At 52.0% G+C, this 26,347-nt stretch overlaps 1 protein-coding gene across 1 annotated transcript in view; it reads left to right on the top strand.

Annotated features, from left to right (window-relative positions):
• Positions 1-26,347, top strand: part of LOC147120819 (uncharacterized) — a 393,799-nt gene that overhangs the window by 1,005 nt on the left and 366,447 nt on the right. The window lies entirely within an intron of this gene.

The raw sequence follows: 26,347 nt of genomic DNA, 5'->3' as shown, positions 1-26,347 counted from the left end.
GAGATTAAATGGGTGGTTAGAGTCTGTGATAGGAGAGAGTGTCCATGGGCTGTGGGAGGAGATTAAATGGGTGGTTAGAGTCTGTGATAGGGGAGAGTGTCCATGGGCTGTGGGAGGAGATTAAATGGGTGGGTAGAGTCTGTGATAGGGGAGAGTGTACATGGGCTGTGGGAGGAGATTAAATGGGTGGGTAGAGTCTGTGATAGGAGAGAGTGTCCATGGGCTGTGGGAGGAGATTAAATGGGTGGTTAGAGTCTGTGATAGGGGAGAGTGTCCATGGGCTGTGGGAGGAGATTAAATGGGTGGGTAGAGTCTGTGATAGGGGAGAGTGTACATGGGCTGTGGGAGGAGATTAAATGGGTGGGTAGAGTCTGTGATAGGAGAGAGTGTACATGGGCTGTGGGAGGAGATTAAATGGGTGGGTAGAGTCTGATAGGGGAGAGTGTACATGGGCTGTGGGAGGAGATTAAATGAGTGGGGAGAGTCTGTGAAAGGGGAGAGTGTACATGGGCTGTGTGAGGAGATTAAATGGGTGGGGAGAGTCTGTGATAGGGGAGAGTGTCCATGGGCTGTGGGAGGAGATTAATTGGGTGGGGAGAGTCTGTGATAGGGGAGAGTGTACCTGGGCTGTGGGAGGAGATTAAATGGGTGGGTAGAGTCTGTGATAGGGGAGAGTGTACATGGGCTGTGGGAGGAGATTAAATGGGTGGGTAGATTCTGTGATAGGGGAGAGTGTCCATGGGCTGTGGGAGGAGATTAAATGGGTGGGTAGAGTCTGATAGGGGAGAGTGTACATGGGCTGTGGGAGGAGATTAAGTGGGTGGGTAGAGTCTGTAATAGGGGAGAGTGTACATGGGCTGTGGGAGGAGATTAAATGGGTGGGTAGAGTCTGTGATAGGGGAGAGTGTACATGGGCTGTGGGAGGAGATTAAATGGGTGGGTAGAGTCTGATAGGGGAGAGTGTACATGGGCTGTGGGAGGAGATTAAATGGGTGGGGAGAGTCTGTGATAGGGGAGAGTGTACATGGGCTGTGTGAGGAGATTAAATGGGTGGGGAGAGTCTGTGATAGGGGAGAGTGTCCATGGGCTGTGGGAGGAGATTAATTGGGTGGGGAGAGTCTGTGATAGGGGAGAGTGTACCTGGGCTGTGGGAGGAGATTAAATGGGTGGGTAGAGTCTGTGATAGGGGAGAGTGTACATGGGCTGTGGGAGGAGATTAAATGGGTGGGTAGAATCCATGATAGGGGAGAGTGTACATGGGCTGTGGGAGGAGATTAAATGGGTGGGTAGAGTCTGATAGGGGAGAGTGTACATGGGCTGTGGGAGGAGATTAAATGGGTGGGTAGAGTCTGTGATTGAGGACAGTGTACATGGGCTGTGGGAGGAGATTAAATGGGTGGGTAGAGTCTGATAGGGGAGAGTGTACATGGGCTGTGGGAGGAGTTTAAATGGGTGGTTAGAGTCTGTGATAGGGGAGAGTGTACATGGGCTGTGGGAGGAGATTAAATGGGTGGGTAGAGTCTGTGATAGGGGAGAGTGTACATGGGCTGTGGGAGGAGATTAAATGGATTGGTAGAGTCTGTAATAGGGGAGAGTGTACATGGGCTGTGGGAGGAGATTAAATGGGTGGGTAGAGTCTGTGATAGGGGAGAGTGTCCATGGGCTGTGGGAGGAGATTAAATGGGTGGGTAGAGACTGATAGGGGAGAGTGTACATGGGCTGTGGGAGGAGATTAAATGGGTGGGTAGAGTCTGTAATAGGGGAGAGTGTACATGGGCTGTGGGAGGAGATTAAATGGGTGGGTACAGTCTGTGATAGGGGAGAGTGTCCATGGGCTGTGGGAGGAGATTAAATGTATATGTAGAGTCTATGATAGGGGAGAGTGTCCATGCACTGTGGGAGGAGATTCAATGGGTGGTTAGATTCTGTGATAGGGTAGAGTGTCCATGGGCTGCGGGAGGAGATTAAATGGGTGGGTATAGTCTGATGGGGAGAGTGTCCATGGGCTGTGGGAGGAGATTAAATGGGTGTGTCGAGTCTGATAGGGGAGAGTGTACATGGGCTGTGGGAGGAGATTAAATGGATGGGTAGAGTCTGTGATAGGTGTTGAGTCTGTGTTTCCAAATGTAGTTATGCTGAATAACTGGACACAGACTACAGAAATAATTAAACAGGTCTTTAGTAATTGAGGGTCAGGGCTGAACTGGAATACACTTTGCTCCACAGGGTTTATATACCGGTGTGGTCACCACCGGTACTACAACGTACAGGAGCCATCAAAAAGTAGTCCAGGTGGTACAGGTTACATACACTACAATTCCTCCCCTTTTAGCTTAACAGTGTACACCCCAATTTAAACATTACATGGATAACATGTATACAACTTTCACACAAAACTGTTCAAAGATTCAGCCTCTGAGGAGGCCTCCTGATCCGGGCCGGATAACACCTTTCAGGGGTCTCTGGTTCTCGTTGCTGGGGTGACTCATCCATTTGATCTCCTATGGATTGAACATCATCATGTACGTTCGAGTCTGAGGTAGATGCTACAGGCTCAATAACTTCTTCAACTGGTGTCTCTGCCGTAGACATGGGGTCGACCCTTGTTCTCGATTCCACAAGTTGGTCAGCATGACATCGTATTACGTTCTCTCCAACGCCTACCGTGTACATCAAGGGTCCTTGTCGGGCACGAATTGTTCCGGATTGCCATTTATTATTCCTATAGTCCCTGGCCAACACTGGTTGTCCTATTTCGAAATTCCGAGTGGCCTTGTTATTTACGTGCTGGAATTGCTTGTCATAGAGTCATAGAGTCAAAGAGTAATACAGCACGGATAGAGGCCCTTCGGCCCATCGTGTCCACGCCGGCCATCAAGCCCTGCCTAATCTAATCCCATATTCCAGCATTTGGCCCGTAGCCTTGTATGCTATGGCATTTCAAGTGCACATCCAAATGCTTCTTAAATGTTGTGAGGGTTTCTGCCTCCACAACCCTTTCAGGCAGTGAGTTCCAGACTCCAACCACCCTCTGGGTGAAAAAGTTCTTTCTCAAATCCCCTCTAAACCTCCCGCCCTTTACCTTGAATCTATGCCCCCTAGTTATTGACCCCTCTACTAAGGGAAAAAGCTCCTCAGCATCCATCCTATCTATGCCCCTCATAATTTTGTACACCTCAATCATGTCCCCCCTCAGCCTCCTCTGCTCCAAGGAAAACAAACCCAATCTGCCCAGTCTCTCTTCATAGCTGAAGCGCTCCAGCCCTGGTAACATCCTGGTGAACCTCCTCTGCACCCTCTCTAATGCGATCACATCCTTCCTGTAGTGTGGCGACCAGAACTGCACACAGTATTCCAGCTGTGGCCTAACCAGTGTTTTATGCAGCTCCATCATAACCTCCTTGCTCTTATATTCAATGCCTCGGCTAATGAAGGCAAGTATCCCATATGCCTTTTTTACCACCTTATCCACCTGTTCCGCCGCCTTCAGGGATCTGTGTAATTGCACACCCAGATCCCTCTGACCCTCCGTCTTGCCTAGGGTCTTTCCATTCATTGTGTATTCCTTTGCCTTGTTAGTCCCCGCAAAGTGCATCACCTCGCACTTTTCCAGGTTAAATTCCATTTGCCACTGTTCTGCTCATCTGACCAACCCATCTATATCGTCCTGCAGACTGAGGCTACCCTCCTCGCTATTTACCACCCTACCAATTTTTGTATCATCCGCGAACTTACTGATCATACCCTTTACATTCATATCCAAGTCATTAATGTAGACCACAAACAGCAAGGGACCCAGCACCGATCCCTGTGGTACCCCACTGGCCACAGGCTTCCAGTCACAAAAACAACCTTCGACCATCACCCTCTGCCTTCTGCCACTAAGCCAGTTTTATATCCAATGTGCCAAGGCACCCTGGATTCCATGGGCTCTTACCTTCTTGACCAGTCTCCTGTGCGGGACTTTATCGAAGGCCTTACTGAAATCCATGTATACCACATCCACTGCGTTACCCTCATCCACACACCTAGTCACCCCCTCAAAAAATTCAATCAAATTAGTCAGACATCATCTTCCCTTGACAAAGCCATGTTGACTATCCCTGATTAATCCTTGCCTCTCCAAGTGGAGACAAATTTTGTCCCTCAGGATTTTTTCCAATAATTTTCCTACCACTGATGTTAGGCTCACTGGCCTGTAGTTCCCCGGTTTTTCCCTACTACCCTTCTTGAATAATGGTACTACATTAGCGGTTCTCCAGTCCTCTGGCACATCCCCTGTGGCCAGAGAGGTCCTGAATATATGTGTTAGAGCCCCCGCAATCTCCTCCTTTGCCTCACACAGCAGCCTGGGATACATTTCATCCGGGCCTGGGGATTTATCCATTTTTAGGCCAGCTAAAACCGCCAATACCTCCTCCCTCTCGATGTTAATATGTTCGAGCATATCACAGTCCCCCCGCCCTATTTCTATGTCTACATCGTCCTTCTCCATAGTGAAAACAGATGCAAAAAATTCATTTAGAACCCCTCCTACATCTTCCGGCTCCACACACAGATTGCCACTTTTGTCCCTAATGGGCCCTATTTTTTCCCTAGTTATCCTCTTACCCTTAATATACTTATAAAACATCTTCGGATTTTCCTTTATTTTGCTCGCCAGTGTTATTTCATGGCCCCTCCTTGATCTCCTAATTTCTTTTTTAAGTATCCCCCTGCACTTTTTGTACTCCTCTAGGGCTTCCTCCGTCTTTAGCCTTTTGTATCTACCAAAAGCCCTCCTTTTTTTCCTAATCCATTCTCGTATATCCCCTGACATCCAAGGTTCCCTGTGGTTTTTGGAACCACCCTTGACCTTTACGGGAACATGTTGCCATTGTATGATCTCAATCTCCCTTCTGAAAGCCTCCCATTGCTCCGATGCGGATTTTCCTACAAGTAGCTGATCCCAGTCCATTTTGGCCAGATCCTGCCTTATCCTATTAAAATCGGCCTTCCCCCAATTTAGAACCTTTATTTCCAGCCCATCCCTGTCCTTTTCCATGACCACCTTAAATCTTACCATATTATGGTCACTGTCACCAAAGTGCTCACCTACTAGCACTTTTTCCACTTGGCCGGCCACATTCCCTAGAATTAGGTTCAGTACCGCCCCCTCTCTTGTAGGACTTTCTACATGCTGGCTCAAAAAGCTCTCCTGGATGCACTTTAAGAATTCTACACCCTCTGAGCCTTTCACACTCTGACTATCCCAGTTAATATTGGGGAAGTTGAAATCCCCCATTATTATTACCCTATTATTTGCACATTTCTCTGAGATTTGCCTACATATCTGTTCCTCTATCTCCCCCTGACTGTTTGGAGGCCTATAGTACACTCCCAGCAAAGTGCTTGCCCCCTTTTTGTTTTTAAGCTCCACCCATATGGCCTCATTAGAGGACCCTGCTAATATATCATCCCTCCTTACTGCAGTAATTGACTCCTTAATTAATATTGCGACAGCCCCTCCTCTTATACCTCCCCCTCTGTCTCGCCTGAAGATTCTGTACCCCGGAATATTGAGCTGCCAGTCTTGCCCCCCCCTCAACCATGTCTCCGTGATAGCAACAATATCATACTCCCATGTGTTTATCAACACCTTCAGTTCATCCACCTTATTTGCAAGACTCCTTGCATTAAAATAGATGCCATCCAGCCTTGTCCTTATATATTTGCCCTGTCTACCAAGCTGACTTGTTTTTTTCTCTATAATTGGCAGCACATCCCCCCCTATTTCAGCTCCCCTCTGTATCCCATCCCCCTGCCAAGTTAGTTTAAACCCCCCCCAACAGTGCTAGCAAACCTCCCCACAAGGATATTTGTCCCGCTCTGGTTCAGGTGCAACCCATCCGACTTGTACAAGTCCCACCTTTCCCAGAAGCAGGCCCAGTGATCCAGGAAAGTAAAACCCTCCCCCCTACACCAACTCTTTAGCCACGCATTCATCTGCTCTATCCTCCCATTCCTATACTTACTAGAACGTGGCACTGGGAGTAATCCAGAGATTACAACCTTTGAGGTCCTGCTCTTTAATCTGTTACCTAGCTCCCTAAATTCTTGATGCAGGACCTCATCCCTCTTTTTACCTATGTCGTTGGTACCAATGTGGACCACGACCACTGGCTGTTCACCCTCCCCCTCCAGAATGCCCTGCAGCCGCTCAGTGACATCCTTGACCCTGGCACCAGGGAGGCAACAAACCATCCTGGATTCACGTCTACGGCCACAGAAACGCCTATCTGTTCCCCTTACTATAGAATCCCCTACCACTATTGCTCTCCCACTCTTTTTCCCCCCTTCCTGGGCAGCAGGAGCACCCCCAGTGCCAGGAAGTTGGCTGCTGCTGCCTTCCCCTGGTGAGTCATCCCCCTCAACAGTATCCAAAGCGGTATACTTGTTTGAAAGGGGGATGTCCGCAGGGGTTCCCTGCACTACCTGCCTGCCTTTGTTGCTCCGCCTGATGGTCACCCCCTGTGCTGCCCTACCCTGAGGCGTGAACAACTCGCTAAACGTGCTATCCACGAGCCTCTCAGCATCGCGCATGCTCCAAAATTCATCCACCCGCAGCTCGAGCGCCGCAATGCGGACTGCAAGTAGCTGCAGCTGGATGCATTTCCCGCACACATGGGCGCCAGGGACACTGGCAGCGTCCCTGATTTCCCACATGGAGCAAGAGGAGCAGAACACGGGTCTGAGCTCTCCTGCCATGACTTACTCCTTGAATTAATTTAAAAATTTATTCAATACCCCAGTTACAGGTTTACTCTAGGGCGCTTTACTTACCAACCGTCCCCACTACACCAGAGACCCTAGAAATTTAACACCACAGAAGTCAAGCTTGTATTGAAAAGAGAGAAATACTCACCAACCAATCACTTACCTGCTCCCTGGTGACGTCACACACTGATTACTTTTTACCTCTCTCCTCTGCTGTTGATTTGGTCGGGCCTCTGCCTTGGCGCCAGTTTTTAAGCCGGGCTCCTCCTCCGCTGCTGCTCTCCCCCGAACTGGTCGGGCCTCTGCCTTCGCGCCGGTTTTTAAGCCGGGCTCCTCCTCCGCTGCTGCTCTCCCCCGAACTGGTCGGGCCTCTGCCTTCGCGCCGGTTTTTAAGCCGGGCTCCTCCTCCGCTGCTGCTCTCCCCCGAACTGGTCGGGCCTCTGCCTTGGCGCCGGTTTTTAAGCCGGGCTCCTCCTCCGCTGCTGCTCTCCCCCGAACTGGTCGGGCCTCTGCCTTGGCGCCGGTTTTTAAGCCGGGCTCCTCCTCCGCTGCTGCTCTCCCCCGAACTGGTCGGGCCTCTGCCTTGGCGCCGGTTTTTAAGCCGGGCTCCTCCTCCGCTGCTGCTCTCCCCCGAACTGGTCGGGCCTCTGCCTTCGCGCCGGTTTTTAAGCCGGGCTCCTCCTCCGCTGCTGCTCTCCCCCGAGCTGGTCGGGCCTCTGCCTTGGCGCCGGTTTTTAAGCCGGGCTCCTCCTCCGCTGCTGCTCTCCCCCGAACTGGTCGGGCCTCTGCCTTCGCGCCGGTTTTTAAGCCGGGCTCCTCCTCCGCTGCTGCTCTCCCCCGAACTGGTCGGGCCTCTGCCTTGGCGCCGGTTTTTAAGCCGGGCTCCTCCTCCGCTGCTGCTCTCCCCCGAACTGGTCGGGCCTCTGCCTTCGCGCCGGTTTTTAAGCCGGGCTCCTCCTCCGCTGCTGCTCTCCCCTGAACTGGTCGGGCCTCTGCCTTCGCGCCGGTTTTTAAGCCGGGCTCCTCCTCCGCTGCTGCTCTCCCCCGAACTGGTCGGGCCTCTGCCTTGGCGCCGGTTTTTAAGCCGGGCTCCTCCTCCGCTGCTGCTCTCCCCCGAACTGGTCGGGCCTCTGCCTTCGCGCCGGTTTTTAAGCCGGGCTCCTCCTCCGCTGCTGCTCTCCCCTGAACTGGTCGGGCCTCTGCCTTCGCGCCGGTTTTTAAGCCGGGCTCCTCCTCCGCTGCCGCTCTCCCCTGAACTGGTCGGGCCTCTACCTTGGCACCGGTTTTTAAGCCGGGCTCCTCCTCCGCTGCTGCTCTCCCCTTAACTGGTCGGGCCTCTGCCTTGGCGCCGGCTTTTAAGCCGGGCTCCTCCTCCGCTGCTGCTCTCCCCCGAACTGGTCGGGCCTCTGCCTTCGCGCCGGTTTTTAAGCCGGGCTCCTCCTCCGCTGCTGCTCTCCCCCGAACTGGTCGGGCCTCTGCCTTGGCGCCGGCTTTTAAGCCGGGCTCCTCCTCCGCTGCTGCTCTCCCCCGAACTGGTCGGGCCTCTGCCTTCGCGCCGGTTTTTAAGCCGGGCTCCTCCTCCGCTGCTGCTCTCCCCCGAACTGGTCGGGCCTCTGCCTTGGCGCCGGTTTTTAAGCCGGGCTCCTCCTCCGCTGCCGCTCTCCCCCGAACTGGTCGGGCCTCTGCCTTGGCGCCGGTTTTTAAGCCGGGCTCCTCCTCCGCTGCTGCTCTCCCCCGAACTGGTCGGGCCTCTGCCTTGGCGCCGGTTTTTAAGCCGGGCTCCTCCTCCGCTGCTGCTCTCCCCCGAACTGGTCGGGCCTCTGCCTTGGCGCCGGTTTTTAAGCCGGGCTCCTCCTCCGCTGCTGCTCTCCCCCGAACTGGTCGGGCCTCTGCCTTGGCGCCGGTTTTTAAGCCGGGCTCCTCCTCCGCTGCTGCTCTCCCCCGAACTGGTCGGGCCTCTGCCTTCGCGCCGGTTTTTAAGCCGGGCTCCTCCTCCGCTGCTGCTCTCCCCCGAACTGGTCGGGCCTCTGCCTTGGCGCCGGTTTTTAAGCCGGGCTCCTCCTCCGCTGCTGCTCTCCCCCGAACTGGTCGGGCCTCTGCCTTCGCGCCGGTTTTTAAGCCGGGCTCCTCCTCCGCTGCTGCTCTCCCCCGAACTGGTCGGGCCTCTGCCTTGGCGCCGGTTTTTAAGCCGGGCTCCTCCTCCGCTGCTGCTCTCCCCCGAACTGGTCGGGCCTCTGCCTTCGCGCCGGTTTTTAAGCCGGGCTCCTCCTCCGCTGCTGCTCTCCCCTGAACTGGTCGGGCCTCTGCCTTCGCGCCGGTTTTTAAGCCGGGCTCCTCCTCCGCTGCTGCTCTCCCCCGAACTGGTCGGGCCTCTGCCTTGGCGCCGGTTTTTAAGCCGGGCTCCTCCTCCGCTGCCGCTCTCCCCCGAACTGGTCGGGTCTCTGCCTTGGCGCCGGTTTTTAAGCCAGGCTCCTCCTCCGCTGCTGCTCTCCCCCGAACTGGTCGGGCCTCTGCCTTCGCGCCGGTTTTTAAGCCGGGCTCCTCCTCCGCTGCTGCTCTCCCCCGAACTGGTCGGGCCTCTGCCTTGGCGCCGGTTTTTAAGCCGGGCTCCTCCTCCGCTGCTGCTCTCCCCCGAACTGGTCGGGCCTCTACCTTGGCGCCGGTTTTTAAGCCGGGCTACTCCTCCGCTGCTGCTCTCCCCCGAACTGGTCGGGCCTCTGCCTTGGCGCCGGCTTTTAAGCCGGGCTCCTCCTCCGCTGCTGCTCTCCCCCGAACTGGTCGGGCCTCTGCCTTCGCGCCGGTTTTTAAGCCGGGCTCCTCCTCCGCTGCTGCTCTCCCCCGAACTGGTCGGGCCTCTGCCTTGGCGCCGGCTTTTAAGCCGGGCTCCTCCTCCGCTGCTGCTCTCCCCCGAACTGGTCGGGCCTCTGCCTTCGCGCCGGTTTTTAAGCCGGGCTCCTCCTCCGCTGCTGCTCTCCCCCGAACTGGTCGGGCCTCTGCCTTGGCGCCGGTTTTTAAGCCGGGCTCCTCCTCCGCTGCCGCTCTCCCCCGAACTGGTCGGGCCTCTGCCTTGGCGCCGGTCTTTAAGCCGGGCTCCTCCTCCGCTGCCGCTCTCCCCCGAACTGGTCGGGCCTCTGCCTTGGCGCCGGTTTTTAAGCCGGGCTCCTCCTCCGCTGCTGCTCTCCCCCGAACTGGTCGGGCCTCTGCCTTCGCGCCGGTTTTTAAGCCGGGCTCCTCCTCCGCTGCTGCTCTCCCCCGAACTGGTCGGGCCTCTGCCTTGGCGCCGGCTTTTAAGCCGGGCTCCTCCTCCGCTGCTGCTCTCCCCCGAACTGGTCGGGCCTCTGCCTTCGCGCCGGTTTTTAAGCCGGGCTCCTCCTCCGCTGCTGCTCTCCCCCGAACTGGTCGGGCCTCTGCCTTGGCGCCGGTTTTTAAGCCGGGCTCCTCCTCCGCTGCCGCTCTCCCCCGAACTGGTCGGGCCTCTGCCTTGGCGCCGGTTTTTAAGCCGGGCTCCTCCTCCGCTGCTGCTCTCCCCCGAACTGGTCGGGCCTCTGCCTTGGCGCCGGTTTTTAAGCCGGGCTCCTCCTCCGCTGCTGCTCTCCCCCGAACTGGTCGGGCCTCTGCCTTGGCGCCGGTTTTTAAGCCGGGCTCCTCCTCCGCTGCTGCTCTCCCCCGAACTGGTCGGGCCTCTGCCTTCGCGCCGGTTTTTAAGCCGGGCTCCTCCTCCGCTGCTGCTCTCCCCCGAACTGGTCGGGCCTCTGCCTTGGCGCCGGTTTTTAAGCCGGGCTCCTCCTCCGCTGCTGCTCTCCCCCGAACTGGTCGGGCCTCTGCCTTCGCGCCGGTTTTTAAGCCGGGCTCCTCCTCCGCTGCTGCTCTCCCCCGAACTGGTCGGGCCTCTGCCTTGGCGCCGGTTTTTAAGCCGGGCTCCTCCTCCGCTGCTGCTCTCCCCCGAACTGGTCGGGCCTCTGCCTTCGCGCCGGTTTTTAAGCCGGGCTCCTCCTCCGCTGCTGCTCTCCCCTGAACTGGTCGGGCCTCTGCCTTCGCGCCGGTTTTTAAGCCGGGCTCCTCCTCCGCTGCTGCTCTCCCCCGAACTGGTCGGGCCTCTGCCTTGGCGCCGGTTTTTAAGCCGGGCTCCTCCTCCGCTGCCGCTCTCCCCCGAACTGGTCGGGCCTCTGCCTTGGCGCCGGTTTTTAAGCCAGGCTCCTCCTCCGCTGCTGCTCTCCCCCGAACTGGTCGGGCCTCTGCCTTCGCGCCGGTTTTTAAGCCGGGCTCCTCCTCCGCTGCTGCTCTCCCCCGAACTGGTCGGGCCTCTGCCTTGGCGCCGGTTTTTAAGCCGGGCTCCTCCTCCGCTGCTGCTCTCCCCCGAACTGGTCGGGCCTCTACCTTGGCGCCGGTTTTTAAGCCGGGCTACTCCTCCGCTGCTGCTCTCCCCCGAACTGGTCGGGCCTCTGCCTTGGCGCCGGCTTTTAAGCCGGGCTCCTCCTCCGCTGCTGCTCTCCCCCGAACTGGTCGGGCCTCTGCCTTCGCGCCGGTTTTTAAGCCGGGCTCCTCCTCCGCTGCTGCTCTCCCCCGAACTGGTCGGGCCTCTGCCTTGGCGCCGGCTTTTAAGCCGGGCTCCTCCTCCGCTGCTGCTCTCCCCCGAACTGGTCGGGCCTCTGCCTTCGCGCCGGTTTTTAAGCCGGGCTCCTCCTCCGCTGCTGCTCTCCCCCGAACTGGTCGGGCCTCTGCCTTGGCGCCGGTTTTTAAGCCGGGCTCCTCCTCCGCTGCCGCTCTCCCCCGAACTGGTCGGGCCTCTGCCTTGGCGCCGGTCTTTAAGCCGGGCTCCTCCTCCGCTGCCGCTCTCCCCCGAACTGGTCGGGCCTCTGCCTTGGCGCCGGTTTTTAAGCCGGGCTCCTCCTCCGCTGCCGCTCTCCCCCGAACTGGTCGGGCCTCTGCCTTGGCGCCGGTTTTTAAGCCGGGCTCCTCCTCCGCTGCTGCTCTCCCCCGAACTGGTCGGGCCTCTGCCTTGGCGCCGGTTTTTAAGCCGGGCTCCTCCTCCGCTGCTGCTCTCCCCCGAACTGGTCGGGCCTCTGCCTTCGCGCCGGTTTTCGGCTTCCCTACGCACATTGGATTTTAACAAATCCAACCGGGACCGCAACCTCCTGTTATAGAACATTATGGCAGGGCTTTGATTTGTCACTGCATGCGTGGCGTTTCGATATGCCATCAGGAAATTGTCCACCTTGTGTTGTAGTGGAATATGTTTGTGGTCCGTTGTCTGAACATATTTGTTCCGGCAACCCATTCCTTGCAAATATGGTTCTTAGAACTGCGATCGTCTTTTCAGAGGTAGTGGTCGACATCTTAATCACTTCTGGCCATTTAGAATGTGCGTCTACTGCTATCAAAAACATGGAATCCATGAATGGACCTGCAAAGTCGATATGCACACGTTGCCATGGGATTGAAAGCCATTCCCACGGATGCAGCGGTGCAATTGGAGGTGCGTTTTGAACTTTTTGGCACCCTGAGCAGCTTTTAGTCAGGTCTTCTATTTGTTTGTCGATACCTGGCCACCACACATAAGCCCTAGCAAGGCTTTTCATCTTGACTCCCCCCAGATGACCTTCATGCAATTCCTTCAGAACTCTCTCCCTTAATTTAGGAGGAATAATCACCCTGGTTCCATACATCAATGTTCCTTGACAGACGGACAGCTGTTCTCGTCTGGCTGAGAATGCTGGTAACAGTGGTTCGCCATGTGTTGGCCATCCCTTCACTGTCAAATCGTAGACCCGAGACAGTGTCGGGTCGTTTCGGGTCTCTCTCTCAATACCCGCATTGGTGACTGGTAAGCATTCGATGATGGTCGAGTGAAATATCTCGACAGGGTCAACTGCCGGTGCCTCTTCCACTGTAGGTAGTGGCAGGCGCGACAGCCCATCAGCATTACCATGTTGCTTTGTACCTTTGAATTCGATATCATATTGATGTGCCCCTAGGAAAAGGGACCATCTCTGAAGCCTCTGCGCCGTCATAACCGGAACACCCTTCTTAGGGTTAAAAATGGAAACCAACGGCTGGTGATCTGTCAGCAGCGTAAACTTTTGGCCTTGCAGGTAATGGTTAAATTTCTTAACTCCCCACACGAGGCTGAGAGCCTCCCTATCTATCTGAGCATAGTTGCGCTCTGCGGAGGTCAATGATCTGGATGCGAAAGCGACTGGCCTTTCCAAGCCATTTGGAAACTTATGTGAGAGCACTGCCCCGATACCATATGGAGAAGCATCACAAGCTAAGCGAATAGGCAGCGTTGGGTTAAAGTGAGCCAACACTTCCTTAGAGGTGATCAGTGCCTTGCTTTTTTGAAAAGCCCGCTTACAATCATCGCTCCACTTCCATGGTATTCCCATTTGCAAAAGAGTGTTCAGCGGGTGTAACACCGTGGATAAATTTGGAAGAAACTTGTGGTAATAGTTAACCAACCCAAGGAACGACCTCAACTGGGATACATTTTCCAGAGCGGGAGCTTTCACAACAGCTTCGATCTTGTCAGGTGACTTATGGAGCCCCTCCTGGTCAATGACGTGGCCGCAGTACGAGATTCGCTTTTGAAAGAACTCACATTTCTGGCGATTAACTCTGAGCCCATATTCTTTCAATCTGGTGAGCACCTGCTCCAAATTCGCGAGGTGATCCTTATCATCATCTCCTGTAATCAGAATATCGTCCAGGTAGCATTGTGTGCCTGGAATTCCCTGCAATACCTGCTCCATGGCCCTTTGCCAAATCGCTGGAGCCGATGCCACTCCAAAAACCAGTCTATTACACCGATATATGCCCTTATGTGTGTTGATCATGAGATACTGGCGTGACGCTTCATCAATTTCCATCTGTAGGTACGCCTGCGCCAGGTCTATCTTGGTGAAGTGTTTCCTGCCAGACAGCGAAGCGAAGATATCTTCAATCCGCGGAAGCGGATATTGCACCGTGTGAAGAACCGGATTAACAGTGATCTTGAAATCGCCATGGATGCGAACCTTCCCAGGTTCCCCCGGCTTTTTGCTCAACGAACGCTTCATGACAGGAACAATAGGTGCGGCCCATTCGCTCCAGTCCACCTTTGACAGTACTCCTGAACGTTCTAGCCCTTCCAGCTCTGCTTCCACAGCAGGTCGTATCGCATAAGGTACCGGTCTGGCTTTGAAAAATTTTGGGTTTGCATGTTCTTCAACCTTGATATTTGCCGTAATTCCTTTCAGTGTTCCCAGTCCCTGTTGGAACACCTCCTTAGCATCGTCCAATGTTTTGGACAGTCGTTTAGGTTTGACGTCGTCCTCTTTACAGGAATCTACAGTCAGCGCTTGTATGGAATGCCAGTCCACATTTATTCTCCGGATCCATTCCCGTCCCAGTAGTGGCGGACGTCCATCAGGTAACACATACAAGTCCATTTCCTGACTTTCTTTACCATTGTAGACCACATTTACTTTTATCTTTCCGATGGGGTATACTATTTGCCCCGTGTATGTTTTCAATACAATCTCCGTATCCCTCAGGGGAATGTGCGAGAATAACCTTTTGTAATCTTGCTTATTCATGACCGTCAATGCCGATCCAGTGTCCAATTCCATCTTCACTTGGACTCCTGCTATCCGAAGCATGACCCAGATAGTTTGGTGGTCTGCTGTGTTACCCACATTATGTATTTTTAGACAACCCAGTTCCTTACTGCTGGAGTCTGAATCCATCTTTTGTTCATCCGAACTGTTCTCTGTCACCTTGTGTACTTTTTTGTACTTCTCCTGTGGCGACTTTTTGCTGCTGGTCTTCTTTCCTGACCGGCATACTCTCGCTATGTGACCAAGTTTGCCACATTGCCTGCATTCTTTATCTTTGAACCAGCACTGGTTCTGGTCATGTGTTGTCCTTCCGCAACGATAGCACTTTACTGCGCCCAATGCCATTTCATTGGTGCTGAATTCCAATGGCCTTTGCTGTATCTCTGCAGCGCCTCGTGCTGCTGCCTCGTGCGATGCTGCAATGCTGAAAGCTTTGTCCAGCGTAAGATCCTTTTCCTCTAGCAGTCGCTTCTGGGTTCCTTCCCTTAGGAGCCCACACACAAACTTATCTCTCAGTGCGTCTGCTAGTCCTGTACTGAACTGACAGTACTTTGATAACTTGCGCAGTTCGATTAAGAATTCAGCGTTGTTTTCCTCTTTAAGTTGAATTCTTTTGTAGAATTTAAATTGTTCCGCTATCAGCAGCGGCGTGGGGTTTAAATGCTCTTGCAGGATAGTAACAATATCCACGAAACTCTTTCCTACCAGTTTATCTGGTGTTACAAGGTTCCTTAATAACCCATACGTCTTCGCACCCATCGAGTTTAATAGGGTTAGTGCTTTCTTATCCTCCGGTACCTCATTCGTTGTACAGTAAACTTCGACGCGTTCCACATAAGTGGCCCAATCTTCCACATCGCTATCAAAAGCAGTGATGTTACCCGTTTTTGGCATCCTTGTTGAGTTTCCTTTCCTTCGGATATGATTATTATTTTATTTTATTTATTTTTTTCAAAATGGCGGCTTCCCGCGCTTGGCGGCTTTTCCCGCGCTTGTCTTCTTCCCCCGCCGACTCAAAATGGCGATTACCGCGCTGTTGCCGTTCTCGCCTCCCAGCGGTCCTTTATTTTCCCCTATGCTGCTGCTCTTGTTCCCCGCCGCTCCCGCGGTCCTTGTGGACATAAACGCTTTTCTGGCTGCTGCGCGTCTCTGCCCCGATTGCAGTCCGGCCCCTGACACCGGCTGCGGTCGTGTTCTCCGCCCTTTTCGTCGTTTCCCTCCCCTTCTCTTACTGACAACTCGGCCGACTTCCCCCCCGTGCCGCTCGATCGGGCTTACCCGCCGCTGTCGTCAAAGGGATGTTCACTGATGTTTGACTTCGTGGCCAGAAACCAACCCGGGTTCCCGATTGCCTCCCGTGCTATGCAGTGCCCAGCAGGATGTTGAGGGTGGATGTCCTTGATCGACGCCCGTTTCAGAGGCGAAGCTTCCTTTGATGCAACTGCCGCGAGGTAAGATCAGACTCGTCGCCACTGTTGAGTCTGTGTTTCCAAATGTAGTTATGCTGAATAACTGGACACAGACTACAGAAATAATTAAACAAGTCTTTAGTAATTGAGGGTCAGGGCTGAACTGGAATACACTTTGCTCCACAGAGTTTATGTACCGGTGTGGTCACCACCGGTACTACAATGTACAGGAGCCATCAAAAAGTAGTCCATCACCTTAAGGTATCCTCTTAAGGTGGTATAGGTTACATACACTACAATAGGGGAGAGTGTACATGGGCTGTGGGAGGAGATTAAATGGGTGGGTAGAGTCTGTGATAGGGGAGAGTGTACATGGGCTGTGGGAAAAGATTAAATGGGTGGGTAGAGTCTGTGATAGGGGAGAGTGTACATGGGCTGTGGGAGGAGATTAAATGGATTGGTAGAGTCTGTAATAGGGGAGAGTGTACATGGGTTGTGGGAGGAGATTAAATGGGTGGGTAGAGTCTGATAGGGGAGAGTGTACATGGGCTGTGTGAGGAGATTAAATGGGTGGGTAGAGTCTGTGATAGGGGAGCGTGTCCATGGGCTGTGGGAGGAGATTAATTGGGTGGGGAGAGTCTGTGATAGGGGAGAGTGTACCTAGGCTGTGGGAGGAGATTAAATGGGTGGGTAGAGTCTGTGATAGGGGAGAGTGTACATGGGCTGTGGGAGGAGATTAAATGGGTGGGTAGAGTCTGTGATAGGGGAGAGTGTACATGGGCTGTGGGAGGAGATTAAATGGATTGGTAGAGTCTGTAATAGGGGAGAGTGTACATGGGCTGTGGGAGGAGATTAAATGGGTGGGTAGAGTCTGATAGGGGAGAGTGTACATGGGCTGTGGGAGGAGATTAAATGGGTGGGGAGAATCTGTGATAGGGGAAAGTGTACATGGGCTGTGGGAGGAGATTAAATGGGTGGGGAGAGTCTGTGATAGGGGAGCGTGTCCATGGGCTGTGGGAGGAGATTAAATGGGTGGGGAGAGTCTGTGACAGGGGAGAGTGTACCTGGGCTGTGGGAGGAGATTAAATGGGTGGGTAAAATCTGTGATAGTGGAGAGTGTACATGGGCTGTGGGAGGAGATTAAATGGGTGGGTAGATTCTGTGATAGGGGAGAGTGTACATGGGCTGTGGGAGGAGATTAAATGCGTGGGTAGAGTCTGTGATAGGGGAGAGTGTACATGGGCTGTGGGAGGAGATTAAATGGGTGGGTAGAGTCTGTGATGGGGAGAGTGTACATGGGCTGTGGGAGGAGATTAAATGGGTGGGTAGAGTCTGTGATAGGGGAAGAGTGTCCATGGGCTGTGGGAGGAGATTAAATGGGTGGGGAGAGTCTGTGATAGGGGAGAGTGTACATGGGCTGTGGGAGGAGATTAAATGGGTGGGTAGAGTCTGTGATAGGGGAGAGTGTACATGGGCTGTGGGAGGAGATTAAATGGGTGGGGAGAGTCTGTGAAAGGGGAGAGTGTCCATGGGCTGTGGGAGGAGATTAAATGGGTGGGGAGTGTTGAGTCTGTGTGTCCCAGTTATGCGTATGATCAATCACTGGACACAGACAACAAGAATAACTTTTAACAGGTCTTTACTATTCGGAGGTCAGGGCTGCACTGCCCAGCAAATCCCTACACAACACTTATATACCGGTGTGGTCACCACCGGTATTACAGTATACAGCAGCCAAGAGAAAATAGTACATCTCTTAAGGTAGTTCTCTTAAGGTGGAACAGGTTACATACACCACAATCCTCCCTTTTTAGCTTAACAGTTATATCCCCATTTAACATAACATATATATATATACTTGCTGAAGTGCCCGGCGGTGCCGAGGCTTTTTCGAGGGCATGTTGTTGTTGGAAGAGAGAGAGAGCGCGACTGGGGGGAAGAGAGAGAGCGACTGGGGGGAAGAGAGAGAGCGACTGGGGGGAAGAGAGAGAGCGGGTGGAGGGAAGGGAGGGCGGGTGGGGGGGAAGGGAGGGCGGGGGGACGGGGCGGGGGGGAAGGGGGCACGGGGGGAGGGGGGCGAAGGGGGCGGGGGTGCGGGAAGGGGGCGGTGGGGGGGGAAGGGGCCGCTCTCGGAGCCCCCGCCCCGCACTCTCGAGAGCCCTGCTCTCCAAGCCCCAGCCGCCCCGCTGTCCGAGCCCCGCCCCCCCCTGCCCGAGCCGAGCGCGGAACACTCACCAAGGCCGAAAGCACTGTCGAGAGCACTGTCAAGAGCCCTGCCCCCCCCGCCCGAGCCGAGCGCGGAACAGAGACGCCGCGTCTCACCTGCTGCTGCGTGCGCACCCTGACCCTCGTGGCTCACGCCGTTGCCGTGGGTAACGTGACACGAGGTGGGGGGGTGAGGAGCTTAGCAGAAGCCCAATCACCTAGCTCGGGCGTGGCTGGGCAAGAAAGGCGCAGTCTTTCAGGCCTAAGAAAAAAACGGGGAAAGGTAGGAAAAAGAATGTTCAGGTTAGAGAAAATATTTACAAATGAGTGATTTTTTTAAAAACAATTTAATAAATTCAATTTTATTTTGGTGGAAATGTATATTTGAAAAGAAAGACGCAGAAAGCAGGAAAAAGAATGGAAGCAAGATGGCGGCGACTCACCTCGGTTCAGAACGATAAGGCCCGCCCACACACGCACCGATTGGTCGACCGTCAGGTCACCAAAGCGTAGGATTGGTCAATCGTCCCGTCACTCGACCGTAGGAGGGCCCGGCCGCACGCGGCAGCAAGCCGCCGTACGATTGGTCGACCTCGAGGTCACTCTGTCGCTAATGAGCGGATAATGAGATGCTAATGAGCGGAATGTTGAAGGTTTTTCGGATACCACGGGCGCGATTTTAGCCCGGCCGAAACGTAAATACGCTTAAAACCGTCTCGGAAGCGTAAGCTTTCTTTGGAGGTAACGCGTGTGTAGGTACGCCCTGTAACTTTCGAGCGCATAGCCCGCCAGACGCACACGCGATGACAGACAGACAGACAGACAGAAGGACAGAAGGACAGAAGGACAGATGTACCGATTTATATATATAGATAACTTCATGCAAAACAGTTCAAAGGTTCAGTCTCTGAGGAGGCCTCCTGATTCGAGTTGGATAACGCCTTTCAGGGGTCTCTGATTCTCGTTGCTGGGGTGACTCATCTAGTTGGTCTCTTATGGATTGGACATCATCATCAGGTACATTCACTTCTGAGGTAGATGCTTCAGGTTCACTAACTTCTTCCACGGTTGTCTCTGACGTAACCATGGGTTCGACCCTTGTTCTCGATTCTACCAGTTGGTCGGCATGACGCCGTATTACATTTTCACCAATATCTACCGTGTACATCAGGGGTCCTTGTCTGGCCCGAATTGTTCCAGATTGCCATTTCTCGTTTTTATAGTCCCTGGCTAACACTGGTTGTCCTATTTCGAAACTCCGAGTGGTCTTGTTATTTATATGCTGGAACTGTTTGTTTTCAACTTCCCTCCGCACATTTGGTTTTAACAAGTCCAACCTGGACCACAACCTCCTGTTATAGAACATCATGGCAGGACTTTGGTTTGTCACTGCATGAGTGGCGTTTCGATATGCCAGCAGGAATTTGTCCACCTTGTGTTGTAGTGGAATCTGATCTTCGCTCATGGCCTTTACTGCTTTTTTGAACGTTTGTACAAATCTCTCGGCCAACCCGTTTGTAGCCGGATGATATGGGGCAGAGGTATAATGTTTCACCCCATTCTTCTTCATGAATTTCTGGAATTCTTCTGACACGAACTGTGGTCCGTTGTCTGAACATATTTGTTCTGGCAATCCATTTCTTGCAAATATCGTTCTTAGCACCGCGATCGTCTTTTCCGAGGTAGTGGTAGTCATCTTAATCACTTCTGGCCATTTAGAATCTGCGTCCACCGCAATTAAAAACATGGAGTCCATGAATGGACCAGCAAAGTCAATATGTACACGTTGCCATGGGGTTGAAGGCCATCCCCATGGATGCAGCGGTGCAATCGGAGGTGCATTTTGCAATTTTTGGCACCCTGAGCAGCTTTTCGTCACATCCTCTATCTGTTGGTCGATACCCGGCCACCACACATAAGCTCTAGCAAGGCTTTTCATCTTGACTCCCCCCAGATGACCTTCATGCAGTTCCTTTAGAGCTCTCTCTCTTAACTTAGGAGGAATAATCACCCTTGTTCCATACATCAATGTACCTTGACAGACGGACAGCTGTTCTCGTCTTGCTGAGAATGCCGGTAACAGTGGATCACCATGTGCTGGCCATCCCTTCACTGTCACTTCGTAGACCCGGGACAGTGTCGGGTCGTTCCTGGTTTCTCTTTCAATACTTGCATTGGTGACTGGTAAACATTCGATGATGGTCGAGTGAAATAACTCAACAGGGTCAACCGTCGGTGCCTCCTCCTCTGTAGGTAGTGGCAGGCGCGACAGCCCATCAGCATTACCATGCTGCTTTGTACCTTTGAATTCAATCTGATATTGATGTGCCCCTAGGAAAAGGGACCATCTCTGGAGTCTCTGTGCTGTCATCACCGAAACACCCTTCTTAGGGTTAAAAATGGATACCAACGGCTGGTGGTCTGTCAGAAGCGTAAACTTTTGGCCCTGCAGGTAATGATTAAACTTCTTTACTCCCCACACAAGGCTGAGAGCCTCCCTATCTATCTGAGCATAGTTGCGCTCAGCGGAGGTCAATGATCTGAATGCGAACGCGACTGGCCTCTCCAGGCCATTTGGCAACTTGTGTGAGAGTACTGCCCCAATACCATATGGAGAAGCATCACAAGCCAAATGAATAGGCAGCGTTGGGTTGAAGTGAGCCAACACTTCCTCTGAGGTGATCAATGCCTTGCTTTTGCGAAAGGCCCTCTTACAGTCTTCGCTCCACTTCCATGGTACTCCCTTCTGCAAAAGAGCGTTCAGCGGGTGCAGCACCGTGGATAAATTTGGCAGAAACTTATGGTAATAGTTAATCAACCCTAGGAACGACCTCAACTGGGAAGCCTTCACAACAGCTTCGATCTTGTCAGGAGACTTATGAAACCCCTCCTGGTCAATGACATGACCACAGTACGAGAACCGCTTCTGAAAGAACTCACATTTCTGGCGATTAACTCGAAGTCCATATTCTTTCAATCTGGTGAGCACCAGTTCCAAATTTGCAAGGTGTTCCTCGTCATCATCTCCTGTAATCAGAATATCGTCCAGGTAACATTGTGTGCCTGGAATTCCCTGTAATACCTGCTCCATGGCCCTCTGCCAAATTGCTGGAGCCGATGCCACTCCAAAAACCAGTCTATTATACCGGTACAAGCCTCTATGCGTGTTGATCGTGAGATACTGGCGTGACTCTTCCTCAACTTCCATCTGTAAGTACGCCTGCGCCAGGTCTATCTTGGTGAAGTGTTTCCCGCCAGACAACGAAGCGAAGATATCCTCAATCCGCGAAAGCGGATACTGCACCGTGTGAAGCACCGGATTAACAGTGATCTTGAAATCTCCACAGATGCGAACCTTCCCCGGTTCCCCCGGCTTGTTGCTCGATGAACGCTTCATGACGGGAACAATGGGCGTGGCCCACTCACTCCAGTCTACCTTAGACAGTACTCCTGAACGTTCTAGCCCTTCCAGCTCAGCTTCTACAGCAGGTCGTATCGCATAAGGTATCGGTCTGGCTTTGAAAAATTTCGGGTTTGCATGTTCTTCAACCTTGATATTTGCCGTAATTCCTCTCAGTGTTCCCAGTCCCTGTTGGAACACCTCTTTAGCATCGTCCAATATTCTGGACAATCGTTTAGGTTTGACATCTTTTTTACCGGAATCTACCGTTAGTGCTTTTAAGGAATGCCAGTCCATATTTATTTTCCTAATCCACTCCCGTCCCAGTAGTGGTGGACCTCCCTCAGGTAGCACATATAAGTCCATTCCTCGGCTTTCTTTGCCCTTGTGGACCACCTTTACCTCTATCTTCCCGATGGGGTATACTCTTTGCCCCGTGTATGTTTTCAATACAATCTCCGTATCCCGTAGGGGAATATGTGGGAATAACCTTTTGTAATCTTGCTTATTCATGACCGTCAATGCCGATCCAGTGTCCAATTCCATCTTCACTTGGACTCCTGCTATCTGAAGTGTGACCCAAATTGTTTGGAGGTCTGCTTCCTTACCAACATTGTGTACGCTTAGACTACCCAGTTCATTACTGCTGGAGTCTGAATCTGACTTCTGTTCGTTCGCACTGTTCTCTGTCACCTTGTGTACCTTTCTGTACTTTTCCTGCGGTGACTTTTTGTTGCTGGTCTTCTTTCCTGACCGGCATACTTTAGCTATGTGACCAAGCCTGCCACATTTTCTGCATTCCTGAATTTTGAACCAGCACTGGTTCTGATCGTGCGTTGTCTTTCCACAATGATAACATTTTACTGTACCCAAGACCATTTGATTGGTGCTGAGTTCCGGTGACCGTAGCTGCATTTCCGCCGTGCCTCTCGCTGCGGCTTCGTGCGATGCTGCAATAGTGACAGCTTTATCAAGCGTAAGATCATTCTCCTCAAGCAGTCGCTTTTGTGTTCCTTCCTTTAACAATCCACACACAAATTTATCTCTCAGCGCATCTGCTAGTCCTGTTCCAAACTGACAGTACTTTGATAGCTTACGCAGTTCAATTAAAAATTCAGCGTTGCTTTCGTCTTTCAGCTGCGTTCTTCTGTAAAACTTAAATCGTTCCGCTATCATCAGTGGCGTGGGGTTTAAATGATTTTTCAGGACAGTAACAATATTCGCGAAAGTCTGATCCGTCGGTTTATCTGGTGATAGAAGGTGCTTCAATAGCCCGTATGTCTTCGCACCCATTGAGCTTAATAAGGTTCGTGCTTTCTCATCATCTGGTACCTTATTTGCTTTACAATAAACTTCCATGCGTTCTACATACGTGGTCCAATCTTCGATATCGCTATCAAAGGTATTAATGTTCCCATGTTTAGGCATCCTTGCAAGTTTAAAATTTATTTTATTTTTTTCAAAATGGCGGCTTCCCGCGCTTGTCGTCTTCCCCCGCCTACTAAAATGGCGGCTTCCCGCACTTGGCAGTCTTTCCCGCGCTCGTCTTCTTCCCCCGCCGACTACAATGGCGGATTCCCGCGTTTGCCTTCTTCCCCCGCTGGCTGCAATGGCGATTGCCTTGCTGCTGCCGTTCTCGCCTCCCCAGCAGTTCTCAATTCCCCGACATTGCTTTGCCTCGCAGCCCCGCTTGCAGCCCGGTCCTTTACACCGGCTGCGTTTGAGTTCTCCGCGGCTCTCGTGCATTAAGCTGCCCCAGTCGCTGCGCCTCTCGGCCTCGATTGCAGCCCGGCCCTTTTAACCGGCCGTGGTCGAGTTCTCCGCCCTTATTCCTCCGTTTTCCCTCCCCTACTCCACAGCCAACGCGGCCGACTTTCTGCTCGTGTCGCTGATCGGCTTACCCACCACCGTGGTAGAAGGGATGATCACTGCCTGTCGCTGATGGAGGGCTTCGTGGTCAGAATTTTTTTTTTTTTTTTTCTTTTTAATCCGGGTTCTCGATGCCTCCCGTGCGATGGTGCTCAGCAGGATGATGAGGGCGGATGCCGCTTCTCGACGCCTGTTCTGAGGACGAAGCTGCCTTGGATGTAAAACTGCCGCAGGGTAAGATCGGACTCGTCGCCACTGTTGAGTCTGTGTGTCCCAGTTATGCGTATGATCAATCACTGGACACAGACAACAAGAATAACTTTTAACAGGTCTTTACTATTCGGAGGTCAGGGTTGAACTGCCCAGCAAATCCCTACACAACACTTATATACCGGTGTGGTCACCACCGGTATTACAGTATACAGCAGCCAAGAGAAAGTAGTACATCTCTTAAGGCAGTTCTCTTAAGGTGGAACAGGTTACATACACCACAGGGAGAGTCTGTGATAGGGGAGAGTGTACATTGACTGTGGGAGGAGATTAAATGGGTGGGGAGAGTCTGTGATAGGGGAGAGTGTACATGGGCTGTGGGAGGAGATTAAATGAGACTATTTACTGTTTTGTGAGGTGGTGATGACTTCCTTCTAATGGACACGTACTGCCCTTGTCTGATTCTCTACAAACCTTGTGATCACTCTCAGAGAGGAAATGCGCGGTTAGAGTTTGTGGGGAGTCAGCAATGTGTTCAGGAAGATTTCCTAACATTGACTGTGATGACGATAAACTGAATAATTATAGAAAACGCTTGACTTCTGAGAACGAGAACTGTTTGATAAACAGAATGTGTAATTTTGCTGATGTGGGGAGATGGGCTGTGAAATAACATCAGAAAGTAACACTCAGCACACAAGCTTCCTGTGTGGGGGAGGTTAGTCAACTGAGTCCTGCATACACAAAGGCCTCAGTGCAAAAACATAAGAAATAGGAGCAGCATTAGACCATTCGGCCCCTCGAGCCTGCTCCACCATTCAGTATGATCATGGCTGATCTTCTGCCTCAACTCCACCTCCCTGCCCGATCCCCATATCCCTGGATTCTCTTAACATCCCAAAATCTATCGATCTCTGTCTTGAATATACTCAACGACTGAGCCTCCACAGCCCTCTGGGGTAGAGAATTCCAAAGATTCACCACCCTCTGAGTGAAGAAATTTCTCCTCATCTCAGTCCTAAATGGCCGACCCCTTATTCTGAGACTGTGACCCCTGGTTCTTGTGGTGTATGTAACCTGTTCCACCTTAAGAGAACTTAAGCCTGGTCCACCTTAAGAAAGGTACTACTTTCTTTGGCTGCTGTATACGTAATACCAGTGGTGACCACACCAGTATATAAGCACAGTGTAATAATATTGTATTCAGTATAGTCCGACCTCCCACCAGTAAAGACCTGTTGAATTTACTCTTGTGGTCTGTGTAGTAATTCTCACTATAACACACAGACTTAACAGTTCTAGACTCCCCAGCCAGGGGAAACATCCTCCCTGCATCTACCCTGTCAAGTCCTGTAAGAATTTTGTATGTTTCAATGAGATCACCTCTCATTCTTCTAAACTCTAGAGAATATAGGCCTAGTCTACTCAATCTCTCCTCATAGGACAATCCCCCCATCCCAGGAACCAGTCTGGTGAACCTTCGTTGCACTCCCGCTATGGCAAGTATATCCTTCCTTAGGTAAGGAGACCAAAACTGTACACAATACTCCAGGTGTGGTCTCACCAGGGCCCTATATAATTGCAGTAAGACGTCTTTACTCTTATACTCAAATCCTCTTGTAATAAAGGCCAACATACCATTTGCTTTCCTAATTGCTTGCTGTACCTGCATGTTAACTTTAAGTGATTCGTGTACAAGGACACCCAGGTCCCTCTGAACACCAACATTTCCCAATCTCTCACCATTTAAAAAATACTCTGCTTTTCTATTTTTCCTACCAAAGTGGATAACTTCACATTTCTCCACATTATATTCCATTTGCCATGTTCTTGCCCATTCACTTAGCCCGTCTATATCCCCTTGAAGCCTCCTTGCATCCTCCTCACAACTTACATTCCCACCCAGCTTTGTATCATCAGCAAACTTGGATATATTACATTTGGTCCCCTCATCCAAATCATTGATGTGGATTGTGAATAGCTGAGGCCCAAGTCACTGATCCTTGCGGTACCCCACTAGTTACAGCCTGTCAACCCGAAAATGACCCGTTTATTCCTATTCTCTGTTTTCTGTCCATTAACCAATCCTCAATCCATTACCCCCAATCCCATGAGCCCTAATTTTGTTTGATAACCTCTTTGTGGCACCTTAACAAATGCCTTCTGAAAATCCAAATACACCACATTCACTGGTTCTCCCTTATCTATTCTGCTAGTTACAACCTCAAAAAACACTAACAGATTTATCAAACACGATTTCCCTTTCATAAATCCGAGTTGACTCTGCCCAATCCTATTATTATTTTCTAAGTAACCTGTTACCACGTCCTTAATAATAGATTCTAACATTTCCCTACTACTGATGTCAGGCTAACTGGTCTGTAGTTCCGTTTTCTCTCTCCCTCCTTTCTTAAGTAGTGGGGTTACATTTGCCACCTTCCAATCCGCAGGAACCGTTCTAGAATCTGTGGAATTTTGGAAGATGACAACCAATGCATTCACTATCTCTATAGCCACATCTTTTAAAACCCTAGGATGTAAGCCATCAGGTCCATGGGGTTTATCGGCTTTCAGTCCCATTAATATCTCCAGTATTTTTTTTTACTGATGCTAATTTCTTTCAGTTCCTCATTCTTGCTAGACCCTTGGTTCGCCACTATTTCAGGAATGATTTGTGTCTTACGTGAAGACAGGCAGAAAGTATTTGTTTAATTTCTCTGCCATTTTCTTATTCAGCATTATAATGTCTCCTGTCTCAGCCTGTAAGGGACCCACATTTACTTTAATTAATCTTTACCTGTTTACATATCTATAGAAGCTTTTACAGTCTGTTTTTATGTCTCTTACTAGTTTACTCTCATTCTATTTTCCCTTTCTTTATCAATTTCTTGGTCCTCCTTTGT

The sequence above is a fragment of the Somniosus microcephalus genome, chromosome 3 (genome assembly GCF_052327205.1).
Source record: "Somniosus microcephalus isolate GS21.2 chromosome 3, FLI_Smic_1.0, whole genome shotgun sequence".
In the NCBI taxonomy this organism is placed as follows: Eukaryota; Metazoa; Chordata; class Chondrichthyes; order Squaliformes; family Somniosidae; genus Somniosus; species Somniosus microcephalus.
This window is presented reverse-complemented; position numbering and strand designations above follow the sequence as displayed.